Here is a 17,418-nt window from a genome sequence, read left to right on the forward strand (position 1 = left end):
GGGGAAAGCTTATTTTCTTATTGCCAGGTAAAGAACAAACATGCAACAAAAAAATGTCCCTTGGCATGTCCTGTAGTGGTTCAAAGACGAAACTGAAATGTAGATTCTCCATCAAATTAAATTCTTTTGTGTCTGGCATGGTATTCCTCTTACTTCCTTCTCTAAACAGTTGGCTTGACTCTTCCCCCTTTTTCACAGTAACTGTGTGATTCCTTGTTTAGTTTGTGAGAATTGCAAAAGCTGTGATGTTTTTCTGAATTCAAGATGCCAGATTTGTAGTGATTTCTTCCTCCTTCCTGTTGTTCATCCCCTCCTCCTGACAGACTTATTTCAGGATTTGTTTGTTATTTTCCCCAAGGAGAAGACTCTTCTTCATCAACCTTCATGGCAGCTTATGGTTCCTGGTATACAGAGGGTTTAGTTGACTTCAAATGTAATACCAGTGCCGTTTTACCAACTGAAGTAAGAAAGGCTGGACTGCAATATAGTGTGCTCTCTGCTTCTGTATCAACTCTGTTCCTTTCACTTGGGGAGCATAATTCTCTGAAGTCCTTCTTGATAGGTTTCCATTTTGAGATACACTCTGTTCGGAATGACACAGCATCTCTGCAGGCATAAAAATTGTTATGAAACGCTAATCACAGAGAACTTGTTATCAAAATACTCGTTTCTTCATTTTGTTATTGTCGTTGTTGTGAAATGGAGTGATTAAGAAGTGTTACTCCAGAAGTAGAGGAAAGGTATTGGAGGTTGCTGCTTTTTTTCTGCAAAAACAGTGCTGTCTTGAACCCCAGTTATCCAAAAACAAGTTGTAATGAAAATATCCTAAAATCTTTAGCTTTAGCTTAGTTGTGTCAAATACTTGGTAAAACTCCAAGGTGGTAAATAACTTGGTTATTTTCTTTTTGGAGTACTAATCTTGTTTGCTTTGGCATCCAAAACGAAAGACAGCTTATTTTTACTTAATATACACTTTTTTTAGAATATCCCTTCCATGCAGTAATAAAGATACCTATTACAGAACCCAGGAGGCCAGTCACAGACCATAGGTTCTGCTGTGTTTGGTGGTCCCAGAGGCAGAGAGGAGCAGTGTTCACTTAGGCAATTCTGGTTGACATAAATAGTCTTAGTACTGATGCCGGAGTCCTTGTACACATTTTAGCAAAGTAGTGGTTTTGAGGCAGTGTTTGGAGGGAATGTGAGAGAGGTGACAGTCTCATGTTGTGTTACATGGCTTAAGAAGAAAATGGAGATGCATCTGGACAAAGGAACGGGTCTGGAAAATTACGTTTGCTGCAGTGTTCTATGGAGGTGTGAGCAGCACAGTTAAGGCCAAAAGAAATGCTACTATACTAGAGAAAAAGAGATTGAGTGCCTAGGTGAGTGTTTTTCATCCATATCTGTGGTTTAAAGTGTCTTAGTACCAAGTGGAAAAATGAGCTGGATACAACTTTGATGTAGAAGTGTGTGATGAAATCCATCATGTAAGATGGTGTAAGAGAAAAAGGTGAAAAAAGGGGGAGCCCCTCAGTTGTAGCAGATAGTTGAATTCCTTCAGGAGGGTACTAGAAATAATTTAAACATGCAATGGCTTGATTTGTTGGTGAAACCGTTAGCTAGTGCCATGTTTGGCCATCAGTTAATCACGTTTTCTTTCTGTCACTGTTTTTTATTGCAACATGTGGTGGTTAGAATCCAGAATGTGTAACAACATCTTAAGTTTCCTGTCTTTTCAGTTACTTCTGTTAAAAGCAACAATTTATTTTTGTTGACCCGCACAAGATGACATCTTCAAAGTAGGTCTTTAACAAATAAACCCAACTTTTTTCTGTAACTTCTGGTGTAAATTTCTGGTTTTCTACTTTTTCTCTTGAGATTGTATTACGAGCAATAGTGTAATGTATGATATGGTTTGCTGTGGAGGTTTTAACTGTGTTAAATTTTGAGACAGCAGCCTAAGATGAGATGTCAAAGTGATGGGTTTACACGAGGTTCCTGACAGTCCCCAAAAAACCTCATGTAAACTTGTTTCTGCTCCATCAGGACACATCCCTTCAACCACTGTTGCTACTGTGTTCTTAGTGAAATAATACACATGATGTGTGTTGAATTGAGATTTGCTTTCAGTATGAGAAAACTCAAAGCTACAACAAGTTGGCAAGTTTTCTGATTGCACTTTCAGATCTGACTGTGTCTTTAAAAGGCCAATCATATGTAATGCTATGTGTTCACTGAACTGTTTGTATATGATGCTACAAATCTATTTCTTGATGAGGATGTCAACCTCAAACAATTTAGCTATGTTTATAGTTTTATAACAGATTAAGTAACTCTTGTGGCTTCAAAAATTAAAATTAAATCACAGTTGATCATGATAATATAAATAGGGTACCAGGCTTTACAGAAGGCTTAATCTCTTGTTCTTTATGGTTTAGTTGAAACCTGTGAATCACAAAAGGTGGCCCAGAGTTGCTCTTCTCCTTCATATTTATTTAAGGTTTTCTTAGTTGTTGTGAGACGCTCAGAAGATGCCTATCTCAGCAAACCTGATGGCAGTGTTACCTCAGGCTCTACATTGGCAGTTCTCTGTGTGAAGTTCTGAAGGCTTCTGCCATGGTGGGTACATCACCATTCCTGCATGGAGCATCAGTAGTCTTGACATGGATTTTGAAAATTTGTCTGTGTTTGAAACTATTGGTAATCTAATTGCTGGGTTCAGACTTGCTCTTTAGAAAAGCTTTCTCATGGATAAACCTGGATACATTTGAATGTCTGAAAAGAGCAAGGGTTGGGTGGAGTACCATGGGAATTGCCTTTAGCCTTGCTGAATGGATAGACGGTCTGTGAAAGGCCTCAGGAGGATTCAAAATACTAAAAGAAGGTATCCATATTTAAATTCTTAGTCTGGTCCTCTGTGAACACTTATCCCTAAAAAGAAATGTAAATTCTAACTCAGTAAATCATTTATTTGATGTCAGTTGTTCACCAGAGAGAATTCTGGATGTGACTGTGGCTTTCTCAAGCCAAGCATCTTAAAAGACACTTGCCTAGTCTGTTCAGCAGCCTGTCTGGGAGCCACTGCTCTCTAAGTCATAGTTGTTATATGCAGCAGTAGGTGCCAAGTGTAGCGGAGAGGGCCATTTTATTTTACATCTCTATCTTTGTTGAGTGGTGACAGGGTGAGTGTGTTTTCAGATGTTCTTGGAGCTGGTGAGCTTTGTTCATTCCTTTTGGATGAAATACCTCAAATGCTTTTAAGTAGCTAATGCAGAAAGGGATCATGCTTTTCTATGGTTAGCTCAGGTGCTGCTCGTAAAGATGTTTTCATAGGTAGGCAGAAAGAGAATCTGATGTTCCTGGGTAGATCTGTACCACCTAAATTGCTATATGGAGTGGGGCAGTTTCCCTTGGGAGTCCTTTTTGTCTTTGTGAGGGGCTAAAGGTACAGCAAGAGACATGTTCTTCCCTGCTGCTTTCCTCATTCCAGTCTACCTGAAGCAGAGTAACCAAGGCTCCAAAGTTGTCATTAAGCTTCCTAAGAATACATTTATTAACTGTGATTGTCTGTACAGTAGTTTGACAAGATTAGCAAAGCATGGAGTGCACTTCCTACTGTTAGTTTTTTCTTTTAATGACAAAGTTCTTTGGATTTGGCACAGTCTGTCTGCTGCAAATGTCTGAAGTGCAAACAGTGAGGACTTGGCAAGCAGTACAGCACTGGTAAGAGGATGTTTGGGCCAAGGACTCCTAGCCAAGCTCTTACCTTTTGCATAAAATTTTCTTTAACGGGAAGGCAAAGGAGATGGGATTGTGGTTAAATAATTACTCCTTGATTGAGTGAGTACTGCCCCGAGGAAGGTGCTTATGTAATGAAAGTCTCTATTGTGCTGTGTAAGAATAAGGACTCTGTGCTGAGATGGTGTGAGCAATCATCACGCTGTTGCTTTCTCATACTTGACTCTGCAAAACTGTGCTGAAAAGAATTATTAACTTGAGTTTTACCTTAAACACACCAAAAAACTATGGCAGTCTAGCATAAGGGGCAACATTGTACTTCAAACTGTGCTGCAGAGCTTTGGATCTTTGTGCCCAGGCATCAGGCACCATCTTATTGGCACCCATGGAGTAGGAATTCTTTGTGGCCAACTTCCCCTTTCCAATCCAAGCAGCTCATACTTTGTTTAAAGCCAAAGGTGTATCAGCTCCTGGGCAACATGGCGGATTCGTATCTGGTGGCTGGATTCATCTTTTTGGAGCACTATTTTTCCCTCTCCTTCATACTTCTTGCTCAGTTCTATATACAGACTGCTGCTGCTGTCTGCAGCAACCTATTTGTGCTGGTGGCAAGATTATTTTCCATTCCTTACACTCTTTATGTGTCTTAGCAGGAGTAATAACACAAGCTTAGAGACATCTGCTTTCTCCAGTGTTTGGTACTGTAGTGGCACACAGGAGCAATTGCAGAACAACTCCTGGATGTGGCAGTCAGGGAGACAGTGCAGCTGGAGATGCTCAGTCTAGTCCACGTACTGTGTGCTATGGAGTGCCATGGAGGAAGCATTTAGCCTGGATGTGAAAAGCTCTGTAGCTGTGCCACGAGGTGAGCCTGCACAAATAAACCCTCCTTTATGTGAAGGCCACTTTGAGCACTAGACTGGTGGTTTGGTTGAGGTAGCTCAGGACTCTTAGATTTAAACATCTCCCCTGCACACTGTCCCTGCACTGAAGCCAAAAAAACCCCCCAAAAACCTGCAACCTCTTGCTTTTTTACTAAAATTCATGCATGTGGCCTTAGGCATACCAATAGGCATACCTTTGATGCCAGGTGGTCTCCCTGCCAAACCTAAAGCTAGCTCTCAATAAGATCTTATGTGGTTATGCTTTCAATAGAGTGCCAGAAAGCTGAACCTTGGCAAAACTGTACATTAAGCTGATGGTGAGAACAAAGTTAGGAAGAATGTTTTAGTCCTGGATGGGCATTGTAACTACAGATAGACTAGATACATTTTCTTCTAGATCTAAGTCATAAATTTTATTTATTTTGCCTATTCAATTGTAGTGTAAGCTAAATTAGAATTTAGATGTTCTAAATAATTATTTGGATTTGTCCTTGATTTTTTTCCCATCTCCCAGGTAATGGATTAGTTGATTTTGGAAGCACTTGCCCTAGGCATTACTGCTCTAATTTGAGCCTGGTGGTGTGGCTGCAAAGGAAGAAGCCTGAGGAGGGTGGGAGGAGCACTTCTCCTTCTCCTCTTTCCTGGTGACCTCCACTTCTGTGGTTGCACTCGACTCTTTTCCTGCACATTTTGACCTGTGCTGTAATCCTATCAGAGGGGATAATTGCAGTCAGGAATGAAGTCTTTTCTGGAAAAGATTTCTTGCTTAAATCTGCACATATGAAATGTTTTTGACATTCATTGGTAGAAATTGGCTCCTTGTTGTTCAAACCGTCAGGGTTAGTCTTTTCATGCCACTCGGTGTTCCTGTGGAGAACCTCACTGCATACAACATTCTAGGAGGCAAACAAACTAGCTAACACTTCTTTGCAATTCAAATAAAGTTAAAAAACCAAACAAAATTACCCCAAGTAACAAACACATCAACTACAACTATCACTGTCATGATTTTGTAAAGGTAAGTGTGTCTAATCTCACTTGTCAAATGCACTTAATCTCACCTGCTGTTTTTGTCACCAATACCTAAGTCAACTTGGAACTGAAGGAAGAGAAAATTAGTTTTACTTTTAAGACCTAAGTTATTGCCTCCTCGTTGCACTGTAGAATGAAACGTCTAGTTCTAGAATTTTGAGTAATGCAGTACATTTTTAGTTGTAGCTGGAAATGGTGTAAGTTTTTCAGTAACCTGGAAAATACCTTAAAGGAAATTGTATTTTTTCTATGGGGTTTTTATGGGGTTTTTGCTCAGGTGAACTTTTGTTTGTTTCTTTTTTTCAGAAAATACAAACTTTTCTCAGGCAGGCTTGTAAGAAAGGTTTGTAAGGAAAGGGATTTTTTTCTTTATAAAATGACTAATTTGGAGAAGACAGGCAAGGTTTCAGGAACACAGACATCACTTAAATCTTGAAACAAAAGCAGTGAATATAAAGCTATGTCAAGTTTGAGTTAATAGTAATAAACAACTTTATAATCCAGAGAAAAGTTTGTTTATGGGAAAAATCTACCAAAAATCTGGTAACTTCATGATGACTCCAGGATTTTCTTGTTTTGGTGTCAACTCCAAGAATTTGGATGGAGGGAGTGTTCTTTCTTTGAGTGTATCTTTTAGGTTTCTTTCTGTCTTCTATCACATACTTTCAGTGGTGTGACTTCAGCTAGACAGTTTCCATAAGAAATATGATTCATTGGGTAATTTATGACATACTTTGGAATGTGCTTTGGACTTCTTTTCCTGTTTGGGAAGAGGGACAGGCTGGATGTGGAGATGTTTTGGAAGCCTTGGCTTTTGTTTCTGTGTCAGGGTTTGATTCTGTTTCACATCTCTGTATGTGAGGAAGGGTTTGTGCATTCTGGAGTTCGTGCCCTCCCTCTTCTTATCGCTTCATATTAACCGGTCTCATAAAAGATATCACCTCTCTGTGCAAGACCTGCCTTTCCTGTATCCTTGGGCAGTTGCAGATACAGCGGTAATAGTGGGGATCTGTTGGATATGCTGTTCTTGTGAACCACATTTGTATGTTTTCGTTCATAGAGTAGCTGGAATTTATTGTGGTGAGGAAATGACTGTAGGAGAATGTACCTTCTCCTGATACTTTGTGGGATGCTTTCCTAACCGCGTTAAGGATTCATGCAATAGCATTGTTCCATGGATATATAATACAGCTTTTAACATACTGACAGGATAGTTTAAAATCAACATACAAAAAGCAAATAAAAATATCTGTATGAGTTGGGAAACACGACCTCATGAATGTGAGGGTGGGAGAGCCTGGGCTATATCTCTGGTAGTGTAGCCCCAAGAGAAATGCTTTAGCAGCAAAAAAATGGTCACTCTTTTTTCCTCTTTTGCTTCTGCTCCAGCTGAGTGTTTATGAGGTAGAGTTTGAGTGGCTGCTGCAGTGGGAAACAGATTGGCTGCGGTTAAGATGCGCACAAATGTTTAGTATAAATATTTAGCAACAGACATAAACAGGAGTTAAATGGTGCAAATTTGGATTGCTAAGACAAAACTTAGAGATGGCCATTTTCAAACAGTGACCTCTTATTTTTTTTTACCTACCACTGTATTTTTACAGGGCTTTCCTTTACTTCCACCTAAGATTTTTTTGTGCCCTCACGTTCAGAGGAAATTCACACAAAAGGCTGATTGCACCTATCTGAAGATGAGGAGAAAAACAGTAGGGGAGATATAGGGTCATACCTCAGAGTGAGTCTCCTGCTGGCAGGTGAGAAGTGGAAGGGACAAATAACTACTTTTAAAACCTTTCCATTATCTCTTCAGTTTAATTTTACCACTGAAACAAAAGAAGCAATAGTGGTTGTTCAAACAGCTGCTTCACTTGGGTCAAGTTAAAGATGCTTGCAAAAGCTTACTGCTCTGTCCAAGGCTCATTTGAAAATTTGTACCTAGACAAACTTACAATATCCTTGTGCTTCACAAGCTGTCAACTTTGCTAACATGCTTAAAAACGGTGTGGCAAGTTTTTTGTCAGAAATAATAATGAAAAGATACCTTCCTTGAATGTAAAAAATTACATAGACAGATTAGCTTCTGTATGTGAGCATACTTTATTTTTATGTGATGGCTGCATAAGAAGCATTTCTGTATGAAGTCCCAATTCAGCAGGATGCTTTTCATTCTCTAGAGTTAGCTGCATTTGCTTAGAATACAGGGACATCTAGGATTTCTTTAGGCCATATAAAGATGGGGAAATACCATAGAATGGTTTGGGATGGAAGGGACCCTAAAGATCATCTAGTTCCAAACATGCTATCGTGTGCAGGGACACCTTTCACTAGACAAAACTACCCAAAGCCCCATCCAAGCTGGCCTTGAACACTTCCAGGAATGGGGCATCCACAGCGACCTGTGCCAGGGCCTCACTACCCTCACAGTAAAGAATTTCTTCCCAGTATCTAATCTAAATCTGCTGTCAGTCTGAAGCCATTCTCCCTTGTCCTATCACCACATGCCCTTGTAAAAAGCCTTTCTTTGGCTTTATTGTGGGCCCCCCTTTAATTATTGAAAGGGAGGTTGAATTAGTTAAACACCTGTTTCCCACAGCTTTTAGTGATGGTCTTCTTTTTAGTGATCTTCTGGATGTTGTGTGGAAGGCAAGGCCTAAAATGGTAACCTGAATATGTTCTTAAACTTGTAGTCCATAAAGTTTAGGAAAATAAAAAAATTAAAGGGAGGGGAAAAAAAAAAACCCCAAACTGTGCACTATTTGACAGGAAGCCAGTGTAACTCCCTTGAAACTGGAGTAGCATGCCTGAGTCAGTGAAGTATGAGCTAAGAATCTGGCAGAAGCCTTTTGCACAACGGAAAGTTGAGAGAGTCTCTCAGGAAGCCTGTACACTGCTAAATGTGGCATGTTTGAACATGAGACTGACATCATTGTGAGTTCATAATAGTGAAAGAACAAAGTATCAGCCACAAATTAGACTGACCTAATTTTTAAGTCACTTATAGAAACCTAATAGTCCAGTATCTTGCTTGTGCAAGCTGTTTATTTCTATCCCAACCTTTGACTACTTAATTTAAACTACAAGTTAACCCTATGAACTGTTAAAGAAGTTGTTCTGGAAGGTGCGTGTGTGTTTGAGTGGTGCTACAGACTTCCTTCCTTGGCTCTTTTTCCTCTCTGACCTCAGTTTTCACATAAAGGAAGTGATTAAGGACCACCCATCATATACCTTTATCCTTCAGGATCAGTTTTTGAGGTACGAACCTCAGGATTGTGTACCAAAACCTAACTTGTACCTATTGGCTGCTCACATGCAGACTGGAAGTCTGTCTGAAAATTATTAGAACACATGCCAGTGGTATCAACAGGAATTTACGTAGAATGAATAAGTTATTATTAAACTTATCAGTATTATTTATTGATGTATCTATGATCATTGACTGATGCTTCTTCCATTGCTGAATACTTAAGAAATACAAGGATCTTGCAGTTTGCTGATGACATACTACTTTCCAAGTATTTTAGTTGGCTCTGCATGCCCTAAAGTTGATCCATTCTTTTGATGTATTACTTCAGTTATTGCAGAAATATATTGAACTCTTCTAGCTTGGGATTACTTTGGCAACAGTCAGTGCCTTTCTGGTTGCTTTTTGAAGGACTGTTTCAAACAAAACACCTCTACAAATTCTGGAGAGATATAAGATCTTGTTTATAGATTTGTACAGAGCTGTGTGTACGTGTAAACACACATCTAATGGGATAATACCAATATATTTTAAGGGACTATGTTTTGTTTCTCTTTGCTATTCAAAATTCTGGTAGAAGCCCAGAGAGGTTGCTACAGAACATTTCTTGTTGACCCTGGTCTTTGCCTAAGGTGCCTATCAGATAATAACACCCTAATTTACTCCCTTGGTTTGGTATTGCACATTTTTTCCCTTCAAAAAATTTTAAAAATCCTGCTCCCTTTTAATTCTTATACACTAGGTAAAACAGTGGTCACATTTTGTCAGTTGTTCTTCAGGGGGTTTAATGTATTTTGTGGTTATGTCACTCTTCTTCCCCTATTTGGGGAAGGTGTACCTGAAGGGAACCTACAAGAGAGCTGGAGAGAGACGTTTTACAAGGGCGTGTAATGATAGGACAAGGGGGAATGGCTTCATACTGAAAGAGAGCAGGGTGAGATTAGCTATTATGAAGAAATTCTTTACTGTGAGAGTGGTGAGACACTGAAACAGGTTGCCCAGAGAAGCTGTGGATGCCCCAAGTGTGTAAGGCCAGGTTAGACAGGGCTTGGAGCAGTCTGGTGTAGTGGAAGGTGTCCTTTCCAATTCAAGCTATTCTGTGATTCTATAATTCTACTTCAATGATAATGTTTATAGTGGTGGGGAACATAAGTCATCCTATGCTCTCTTTCTTCCATTGTGAAGATATACATAGCTTCTCTTTTCAGCCATGTGATTACTGTGTTAGAAATGTGGCTTTTGCACTGCTGTAGGTCTTGCATAACGTGATTCAAATTCACAGAAACACTTGAGATCCATTGAAAAAGACATACCAGAGCACATTACCTGGATCATAGCTCAGTGAATACCATGACTTTTGCTTTTTTTCCCAACTGAAGCCCTGTTGGTACTATCTTGTCAATTAAATTAATATTTGAAAGCAATTTTAATAAGCAAACCATCATAATTACCTTTGTGGGTACAAATTAGGTATGAAAATATGTTGTGTTCCCAGACTGTGAGCTGTCAGTAGTCTTCCACCCCAGTGAGAGTTTTCGGTCCCAATCGTCTGGGTCTAAGAGTTTGGTAATTTGTTTTCTGTACTGCATCTGCAGTTCAGCATGCACTTTATATCATAGCCTGAACCCCTTACTCTGAACAGCCCAGAATGGCAGACTTCTTAGCAGGATTACTGCAACTGTTTAATTTCTGGGAACACAAACTTGATTTATTCCACCATGTTAATTGGGAGCCATTGCTGCACAGGATATACCTCCGTGTTTCCTTCTCTATTCCCGCTTCAAAACAGTTGGGCTGTTCAAAACAGTATCATGTTTGTGGACTCGCTGTTTTCCACCATCTGTTCTGTTTCCTAGCGATGTAGATGTCATTTAAGGAAAAACCCAATTAAAATTAATTGCTTTACTGAGTAGGACTGAGCTTACATACGTGTAATGTCAATATTTTATTTGCCCCAGCATTCCTTCTGAAGATGCTTCTGCATGCTTTTATCAGTGTGCACTGGTGACAATATTAACCTTGTTTAGAGCATGCAGGGGGCTTTTAAAATGAGTTTGACAACAGATTTAATTAACACTTATTAGGGGGGTTTTCTTGACTTCTAGATGTTTATCTGTACAGCTGACAGGACATGCATGCAGCGCAGTGCAGCACTGTGTTTTCAAACACAAGCAGGAAGAAACAAAGTATTAATGTTGACAGTTTGAAAAAAAAAAAAAAAAGATTCCTTCCAAACTTTCTCATGCCCTGATGTGAAGGGGTTGAATGTGCATGTTGCCTTCCGGGAGAACTGGTGTCATTTCCTCAAATGGGTGAAAGACCAGAATATTTTAACCCCTGTCATACTGTACCATGAAACAGTTTACAAAATCTCTGTTCTTAAAGGAGATTGACTCACTTTAGTCATTCAGTTTAATTTAAGAGAAGAGTCAATAAAAAGTCTGCTGCAAGAAATTCATCCCTGCCTTGCCCAGAAGCTATTCTGATTTACTTCTCTGATAAAATTACCATCATTATCCTCTGCTTTTAATCCATTCTGGTCCTTGTTGGAAGGCTTCAGATCCACCTTCTGTTTTCATCATATAGTGACTATGAAGCAGATCAGAGTTGCTTTTATTTAATTTTTGTCTCCTTATTTGCAGGACCATATTATTTGAATGTCTCCCTCTTAAAATCTCTCATTAGGCAAAAGGCCTTATACTTAAAGGCTAACCATTATCTGAAGGCTCTGAGGTCTCATCTTATTTCTTTCATGGTAAGCCTTTCAAAGAAGTAGCATGGACTGTTATAACAGCTGTGCTTGATGTTTATTTAGCGGCCACTCTTCAGAGCACTCCTCCTTTTAATCTGTTTCTCAGCAAAAAATGACCGTGTAAAATACAAAAGTCACTGTTTGTATTGGTCTGCAGAGCTGCAAAACAGAGTTGATTCAGAATGCAGATTGTGTAGTAGATGGGAACCTTGGTGTCATGAAAGGTGCTGCTGTAAAGCACCCTTGTTATACGAAGAGTAAAGATAGGCTGGAATTTTAACAGCTTGAGGATTTATGAATTAATTCAACACTTTCAGGTTTTTCCTTTCTGTTTTACTTTGTGTCTTTGAAAGTTACAGTATAGTTTCTGTTAGAGTGGCAGGTGTGGCCTTTGCCAATTGGTCACAATTACATGATGAATCTTTACCATTTGATGTACAGGACCAAAGTGCCACACAAGGTGTGTTTTGTGAGGATAAGCAACTGTCCTTCAGTTTGGTCTGTGAATTCATAATTTGTTACATGCTGTGGCTTTGGATTGAGTCTCTTCAGACTTGGATTACATAGATAAATGAAATAATGTTCTAACTGTTTGTAAACTTCATCAATTTTATGCTAGATACTTCAGACGAGATTAGATTTTTAGGAAAAGACAGCGTTAAACTTTTAGGAAAGAAGAGGTAGACAGGTACTGAGATCCTTAGAAGGATGCTGTCATGCTTGACTGTTCAGTCTCTCCCTGGCTTCCAGCTTGCCTGATGCACCCACTCGTTAGCTGTGGGAGGAATGCTCCATGTGACCCGACTGGTTGAGTTTGTTTAGCTGCAGTTTAGGGAAGGCCCTGAGCAACGGAGGAGAAAAAAGGCTGCCATTTCTAATTCTGGAAAATAGAAAAAGGTATTTCAATAAGGCCTGGAGGACTTCTTATTTGCCAAAAGTATAAAGGTGAGTTTATATCCTTTTGTAATTCACCCTAATTGAAAGGATGAATATTTCTTTTTCTAAAGTTAGCAGAAAAGTGCTGGCCTCTTAATGATGAAAGACTTTTTTTAAAAAGTTTCCCCCAAGCACAAAAGCTGAAGTTTCCACTTTAAACTTGGGTGGCTCATTCATATTTCACTTAATGGTAACATGGTATCCTCTCTCTCCCTTACCCTCCTTACCACTAAGGCTAAAAATGGGGGGGGGAGGGGGGATATAAAATATTTCTGAAAATTACAGGAAATGTCTATTCCTTAAATAGCTTTGCCAGGGAATTTCCAAATCTGCTTAATGCTTATGGCTGAACTTGCAGCAGCTCAGTCTTCAGTCATGAGTGGATCCTGTTCTTAAAATGTGACACCTCCTTCCAGTAAACTGTGTTGAAATTAAGTATATACTTTGTTTCTCATCTGCTCTTCAGCAGAAATAATTGTGCCCAGTGGTGAAATGAGGGCTCTTGGGGGCTACTTTAAACACTTGATTTACTTCTATTTATTAAAGTTTGAAAAACAGTATATAGTTTCCTGAGATGGTAGCTAGTTTATTTGTGAGGACTTCAGAGAGGCATGGATGGCACAGAAAGGCAAGTACTGGTGAATATGAAGACTATCTGGCAGTTTTCAGAGGGACTTCAGGAGCTGCGCATGAAGCACTAAGGAAAAAAAATGGAAATACTTTTTGTCTCAGTAGTTCGTTTCCTTGAACTGTCACAAGGTGGTCTCGGATCATAGGGTCTTGTCTCTAGGCAGAGCCTAATCAGTGTTAAGCATTAGTTTACTTTTAGTTTCTGGGATGAGACTAGACAAGGGGATAGCAACAAATATGCTGAGTAGGATGAGCTTTTTCTTTGTTCTCAATTGTCTTCGGCAAGGCTTTTGCCACTGGATTGCAGGAAGGAGCAAAGGAGGTCTGCAGAGCCTCTTCTTGGGGCTCAAAAGAGAATTGGATAGCTTGAGCAGGCAGGGAGGAGTAAAGGACCTGGCACGGTGTTCAGCAGATCTTCTCATCCATCTCTCTCACATACTTATGCCAATGTGCTAATGATGGGCAAGCGAGAGGATCTCCAGCCTGGGTCCTTTCAGGGAAAAACACGTGTGTCCCAGTAGAGATGGCAGTCCCAGTGAGCAAAGTATGTTCTGGGTAGCACACTCTGTATCTGCCTGAAGGGCTCTCACCCCGTGTTCTACTGCTGGCATTTGCAGGGTTTCTAGAGCAGTTGCCTAAAGCCAGAGGTGATTCTTGTAGCTTTTCTCCTTGTGGTGTGGGTTTCCAGTCTGTTCACTGACTGCCCTGATGTGCTCAGCCCTCTGCTGCGGTGGCTCTGCATGGTTGTCGTATCATTTTACCTCAGGGTTCAGAGCCACCCCTGGATTTCACAGTAAGGCAGTGCTTGGCAATAATTTATTGTCATGGTTTAGGTTACAGTGATTAGGCAAAGCTGTCATCTCTTGATAGCGATGATTTGAATCATATTTTTAGATGCCCAGGAAACAGCTTGGAATTGACACTGATGTGTTTATTTTTGCTTCCTTGTATAGAAGTTGTAATTTAATTTGTTTGTGTCAGAACAGCAGGTGCTTTGTATAGGCGTTGTATGGGTATGACTATATGTAATGATTGGTGATGCCACTGTTACCAGTGAGGATGCAGTGTTGGCTTTTTTACTGTGTGGGGAGGTGGGATTAATTACTCAAGATGTTCTGTTTCATTAGTCGTTGTCCATGAAAAAGGTAGCTGTATTCAGACTTACTTATGGACATCTTTCATATTAAGAGATGCTGAACAAGGGTTTGTGAATTTGCTTAATTCTATGCAAACGCATCACCTGTGAATGCTACTTATAGATTAGTTTTCTAGCAGGGAGTTGTGTTAAATTGTTTGGAAGGCTACTGTTGGTTGCTTCTTTTGTTAGTTGTTTGTTTTTAAACATCTCCAACTTTTTGGTTTTTGGTTTTTGGGTTTTTTTACTTTAAGGATAGTAGAGATGGCTGTACTGTGGTGTTTTTGTCTCTTTCCTATTAGAAAATCAGTATTACAGAACTTTCTATTCCAGACCCTTTCCATGTACGCAAATGCTAGCATTTATAAATATCTTCTCACCTAGATTTTCATGTGTTTGGGGAAGTTTTACAGGAAATGACTCTACTGAAAGTGTGAAATCCATTTTCTGTTTTTTTTTTTTATCTTGTAATAAGGATTTATTATTTTTATCATTTTCCTATGTTTAGGTATTTCCCTCTGCTGGCCTTTGTATGTGGACCACCTTCTGTTCTGTTCAGCCCGTACAGATTTTGACTTAAATGTGAGTAATTGCTGCTGACATGAAATAATAATAGATTCATATAAAAGTACTTCAGAATTTTCAGTTGCTTTGACATGGAAGTCGTAGAGGGAGAATCGTCTTTTAAAAGTCCATTGACAGTTTTCCTTGTTGCCTAATGTCCCAGGCAAGAGGAAACTAAAAGTGTAATGTATTATAGTATATGTTTGAAGTGGATTAAATAAGCCTTCATTCTGGTTGCCACAGAACTATATGCTGTGGATCTGCAGTGAAAAAGTATTTTGAAATGGAAAGAGCTTCTCACTTGTTTGGGTGGAGAAGGGAGTCCCCAGGTTAAGTCTCTGAGTCTCTTTTCAATAGAGTGGTGTAACATCAACAGTGTGTTCTAGTGCTTCCCGTCTATCAGTCAGGTTTCCCTGCTGTAATACTTAACAAATATTTATTGTTTCACCATGAATGTCAAAGAGGTTGGCTTCTTGGTAAATGCAAGTGATGATAACCTGGTTTATTGCTTGGAGTTGGTGGTGGTGTATGGATGATGTTTGCAAGCATGTTGCATGTATTTTGAGGGCTATGTTGAGTAGGTCAGGAAAATGTGGTGTTTTGGTGTGCTTTTTGGTTTTATTCTGAAATGATATAGTAGTATATTATTTCAAATATGACTATTTGTATGAAAGGAAATATCTTTGTTATCTAAATGGAAGATCCATTCATCTTGCTTAGCCCAGCTGTCTCAGGGTGCTGGTGGTAAAAATGTTGCTAAGCAGTAGGTATAGAAGCAAAGCAAGCTTAAAAATCTAGACTGGAGGTCTTTTGTGCAGCTTATTTGTGGGAAGTTGATTTCTTTCTGTCTCTGTCTCTCCATGTCTCAATTTTCAGACTGGTTGAAGTGGGGTGACTTTTTTTTTAGAACTAGTAGTCAAAACTGAGTCAAGCAGGATGAAGGACAATAGAGTACTAAACAGAAAATTCGCCTTCATCCATTTTTTTCCAGTGGATTGTACTTGCCTTTCTCATGAATGTATGGTGTGTAATCTAAAATGCACGTAGCTGCTGTTTCTACAAGGAAGGGAAAATAAGCACTAAGCGTTTTGACTGCATATATAGATCCAAAGTACAGATCTGTTAAAAGTAAGAGAAGAGGGAGCAGCCATAGATAAGAAAAAAAAGCAGGGTGAAATTCTTAAAACTGCTTTTCTTTTATGAACACAGTACACACGTGACATTTAAAAAAAACCACAACAATTAAAATCTATGTGTTTATATTTGAGTCTTGCTGCTGTCCAGTCTTGTACCAAAGGTGAGCCAACACCTGTACCAGGTGTTCGGGAGGGTGGTGGAAAGTGTTTGTGCTTCAACCCCCCGCCCAGACAGGAAGCATGAGGAAATTATGTGCTTAATGAGATAATGACGCTTGCTCAAATCATCCAAAAAGCCAAAAGACCCCCTCATTCCCCTCAACATGAGCCCCTGTGAAAAGCTCTTTTAATTCACAAGCGTTTGTTATCTCACTCCTGTGTGATCTGCACAGTCGCACATGTAGGCTGCTTGTAGGCTTCCTGTAACTTCACTTAGATTTCCCCCCCCCCGGACTTTACACTTTATTATGCAGTTATTGATCTCTGGAATTTATTGGCTTGCTGAATTCAGAAGAATAGCCATTCCTCCCTTTCATTTAAAAATCTTACTTCCTTGTGCTCCATAGACACTGTGTGTTTCTTGCTACTGATGAGTGGCATCTGGAGTAAGGGCTGGACCTCTCTCAATTGTCAGTTAGTCTCCAGTAGCATAGGGTACAAGTATATGTCCAGAACAGCATTTATTTCAATCTTTTTAAGGCTGGTGAGGGAATGCTGTGCCTGTCATAGGTGTTGGAGGGTAAAAAGCTTCTTGCAGGAGTAGGAATTCACCCTGTGATCCCTGGATCTGGAGTTCCTCTGTAATGCAGAGTTTGTGTAGGCCAGTTTGTCAAGTATCACGTGTGGCTGTGCTCATAGGGACTGGTGCTGATAGTATTGGCACCAGCTATTGAACCACTGGCAGCTCCCAGTTCAGTAACACTGATGCCAAATATTCTTTTGAAAACAGCTGATGTGCCAGCAGTAGCACATCCTCTGCAGTTTGTGTTCTACATCTGTGTTTTGATTCAGCTTTTTGGGTTTTTTTAATACTGATGCCCATCCTAAGAAACAAGAAAGGGACTGTAGAAAAGGATAGTGTTTTTCTCATGTGTACATGTGTTTGCCTGTAGAAAGTAGAAAAATACACAGTTTAAAAAAAACCCAACTCCTTCAGGTGTGTCTCAGCTCAGTTCGTAAAAGCTGCCCATCAGAACCTTCTAATGTTCGGATGCTGTAAAGTTATTTTGTTGGTGTTTTGCCATGCAGCAATGATGTATGTGGGAGCACTGCTGTAGGCACCTGACAAAACAGGCATAAGTGACATGGCTGAGCATGTATGACACCAAGGTTCCACTTCAAGGTTATCTTCTTATATGAGGTAGAAGTATTTC

General features: G+C 39.7%; 1 protein-coding gene across 4 annotated transcripts in view; it reads left to right on the forward strand.

Annotated features, from left to right (window-relative positions):
* Positions 1 to 17,418, forward strand: part of DUSP16 (dual specificity phosphatase 16) — a 61,874-nt gene that overhangs the window by 12,918 nt on the left and 31,538 nt on the right. For 2 of the 4 annotated variants that reach the window (XM_032689558.1, XM_032689559.1), the window contains exon 2: positions 14,854 to 14,927. The exons of the other annotated variants lie outside the window; for them this stretch is intronic. The gene's annotated coding sequence lies outside the window, so the exon portion shown is untranslated. The remainder of the gene's footprint in view (positions 1 to 14,853; positions 14,928 to 17,418) is intronic. 4 annotated transcript variants of the gene reach the window in all.

Source organism: Chiroxiphia lanceolata, chromosome 5 (genome assembly GCF_009829145.1).
Source record: "Chiroxiphia lanceolata isolate bChiLan1 chromosome 5, bChiLan1.pri, whole genome shotgun sequence".
Taxonomy (NCBI): Eukaryota; Metazoa; Chordata; class Aves; order Passeriformes; family Pipridae; genus Chiroxiphia; species Chiroxiphia lanceolata.